Source organism: Taudactylus pleione, unplaced genomic scaffold (assembly GCF_031769625.1).
Source record: "Taudactylus pleione unplaced genomic scaffold, aTauple2 ptg000741l, whole genome shotgun sequence".
In the NCBI taxonomy this organism is placed as follows: Eukaryota; Metazoa; Chordata; class Amphibia; order Anura; family Myobatrachidae; genus Taudactylus; species Taudactylus pleione.
Genome location: NW_028285143.1, coordinates 1,055,185 through 1,059,136, shown reverse-complemented (window position 1 = coordinate 1,059,136; position 3,952 = coordinate 1,055,185).

Here is a 3,952-nt window from a genome sequence, read left to right as displayed (position 1 = left end):
AGTACAAATAAATAAAGTACAGTATAGTACAGCATAGCACAGAATGGTAGAGAGCACTACAGTACAAATAAATAAAGTACAGTATAGTACAGCACAGAACAGAATAGAAGAGAGCACTACAGTACAAATAAATAAAGTACAGTATAGTACAGCACAGAATAGAATAGAAAAGAGCACTACAGTACAAATAAATAAAGTACAGTATAGTACAGCACAGAATAGAATAGAAAAGAGCACTACAGTACAAATAAATAAAGTACAGTATAGTACAGAACAGCACAGAATAGAAAAGAGCACTACAGTACAAATAAATAAAGCACAGGATAGTACAGCACAGCACAGCACAGAAAAGAAGAGAGTAGTACAGTACAGAGTAGTAAAGCCAAGCACATATTAGAACTGTACAGTACAAAGGAATAAAGCACAGTATAGGACAGCACAATAGAAGAAAGCAGTATAGTACAGAGTATTAAAGCCAAACACATATTAGAACTATACAGTACAGAATAGAAGAGAGCAGTACAGTACAAATTAATAAAGCACAGTATCGGACAGCACAGCACAGAATAGAGCAGTACATTACAGAGTAGTAAAGTCCAGCACAGATTAGAACAGCACAGTACAGAATAGAAAAGAGTAGTACAGTACAGCGAAGTAAAGCATAGTATAGGACAAAACAAGACAGAGTAGAAGAGAGCAGTAAACCATAGCATAGTATAGGACAGCACTGGCCCTCCTAAAAAATTATTTTTACAGCTACTGGATCTAGTGCTAACTAGAAATTATTTTTACCATGATGGCAAATATTATATACAAACGTCGGGATGTGCCATGGGGTCTCCAGTGGCACCAACTTATGCAAATGCATTCATGTATTTGGTAGAACAAAGACTATTATACAATCAGGGTCAGTTGAGGGCAGAAATTGTATTGTATCATCGATACATCGACGATTTGTTGATTTTTTGGGCAGGGCCTCCTATTGCTCTGACTTCTCTCTTAGATACACACAACGCTTCACAGAGTGTAGTCAAACTAACATAAACGATGAGTAAAGAGTCTATCCACTTTTTGGATGTTATGATTACTATACAGAATTCAATGTTCAGCACTTCATTGTACACAAAGGCAACGGATAGAAATACACTATTGCGTCAAGAAAGTTTTCATCCTATAGCTTTATGCAAAGGTCTGCCTTTTTCACAGTTTCTTAGAGTATGACGTATCACTTCTGATATTAATGCATTAGAGCCTGCATTAGAGGAAATGATTGATAAATTCGTGATACGAGGTTATGACAGAAGTGAGTTAATTAACTTAAAGAACAAAGTTATAAATATGTCCAGAGATGAGGCTTTGGCGAGTAGAACTAAAGATGCTGCTCGACAACCGATGAATGTAATCCCTTGGGTGAACAAATACAGCCCCTTTAGTAAATCGACTACAAGTCAGGTTAAGCAATGGTGGCCTTTGGTGCAAAGTGATCCGGAACTACCCTCTTTACACAATGCCAGACTCTTACCCAGTTTCACCAGGGGAAAGAGCATCAAAGATCAGGTAGTCAAGCTAGACATCACAGGTTTCAATAAAAGCCCAGTAACACATTTTTTAAGCAAGAAAAAAGGCTGTTATCGCTGCTTAGGCTGCGTAACATGTCGATCACTTTCTGTGGGTTCAACTTTTTTTCATCCACATACGGGCAAAAAAATTAGTATTAGACATGCAGTCACTTGTACCACTACGCATGTCATATATTTATTGACCTGTCCATGTGGATTGGCTTATGTGGGAAAGACACAGCGTCAATTCCGTGAGCGCATGGCTCTCCATCGCAGTGCAATTCGCCAGGTGATTGAGTCCGGCACCAGCGAACAGCCGGTTGCCAGACATTGCGCCCGGTTCAAACACAGTGTGGCTAGCATAAGGGTCATTATCATCGATCACGTTCCAGAAAGTAAACGAGGTGGCAATAGAGCAAAAATTTTATTGCATAGAGAAAGCCGGTGGATATTCGAGTTAGGCACACTGGCTCCCAGAGGTCTTAATGAGACCCTGGGTCTTCAGTGTTTTCTATAATTAAGCTGATAGTGATTTTTCTGACATTTTTTCTGGTATATTACCAGCAGTGATAAATTCTGCCGTAGTTTGATTTTGTCATAATAATGTTCCTCCCTTATGATGTTAGGAACATCAGTTACATAGTGCCGTTGTTTTTATCATGTTTGAGATTTTTTGTCTCAGGAGTACTCATGTTGCTTGGCAACAGAGAGGATGCATCATTTCCCTGTGCCGCGCTGCCGATGACGTCACCTGGTACGCGACGGACACAGGTGCCAGAGCAGGAAGCGGGTCCTCAGGCGGCAGCGTGACACAGGTGAGTATGATAACTATGTTTTAATTGCATATGTGTTGTGTATATATTTGTCTATGTTGTGTGTCAGTCTGTATTGCTTGTCCCTGAAGACGGGGGGTAACCCCGAAACGCCGTAGGAATGGAAAGAAGGACTTAGTTTTATTCTGATGAAAGTCTGCAGAGTGCCTCCTTCTGATCACTATATATATATATATATATATATATATATATATATATATATATATATATTAGGGGTGTGCACCGGCCACTTTTCGTGTTTTGTGTTTTGGTTTTGGATCTGGATCTTTCTTCGTGTTTTGGATCTGGATTGGTTTTGCCAAAACCACCCTTCCGTGTTTTGGGTTCTGGGTTTTGTGTTTTGGATCTGTATTTTTTTGAAAAAAAGCATAAAAACAGCTAAAATCACAGAATTTGTAGGTTTTTCTGCTCCTATGCTATTATTAACCTCAATAACCTTAATTTCCACTCATTTCCAGTCTATTCTGAACACCTCACACCTCACAATAGTGTTTTTATGTCCAAAAGGTTGCACCGAGGTAGCTGGATGACTATGCTAAGCGACATGAGTGGGCGGCACAAACACGAGACCCATCTAGGCGTGAAACTGCAGTGGCAGACAGGATGGCAGTTTGAAAAACTAGGCCCCAAACTGTACAAAATGCAAAGAAAAAAAAGAGGTGCAAGATGGAATTGTCCTTGGGCCCTCCCACCCACCCTTATGTTGTATAAACAGGACATGCACACTTTAACAAACCAATCATTTCAGCGCCAGGGTCTGCCACACAACTGTGGCTGAAATGATTGGTTCGTTTGGGCCCCCACAAAACAAGCTGGCAATTAATCTGTCCCTGCACAAACTGGCTCTACGGAGGCAAGATGTCATCCTCATCCTCCTCATCCACCGATTCCTCACCCTCTTCAGTGTGTACATCCTCATCCTCACAGAGTATTAATTCATCCCCACTGGAACCACAGGTCCCTCTGTACGTTCTGGAGGCTGGTCTCCCTGGAAGAGTTGATAATTCATTTTATGAACATCATCTTCTCCACATTTGTGGAAGCAACCACCTACGCCTTTCGCTGACAAGGTTCCCGGCTGCACTAAACACTCTTTCGGAGTACACACTGGAGGGGGGGCAACTCAGGTAAAATAGAGCCAGTTTGTACAGGGACCTCCAAATTGCTTCTTTTTCCTGCCAGTACAGGTATGGACTGTCTGACATGCCTACTTGGATGCTGTCACCGATGTAATCCTTTAACAGACAGACGCACGCTTGTCGCTACTGCTTTGAGGATGCAAGTGCAGCTACAGCCCACACAAATCACAAAGACAGAAAAAAAAAAAAGAATATTTTTATTGTTTGTGGAGCGCACTTTGAGGGTTACACCACCCTTTAACAGACAGACGCACACTTGTTGCTGCTGCTTTGAGGATGCAAGTGCGGCTACAGCCCACACAATTCACAAAGACAAAAAAAAGAAGAAGAATATTTTTATTGTTTGTGTAGCACACTTTGAGGGTGTCACCACCCTTTAACAGACAGACGCACGCTTGTCGCTGCTGCTTTAAGGATGCAG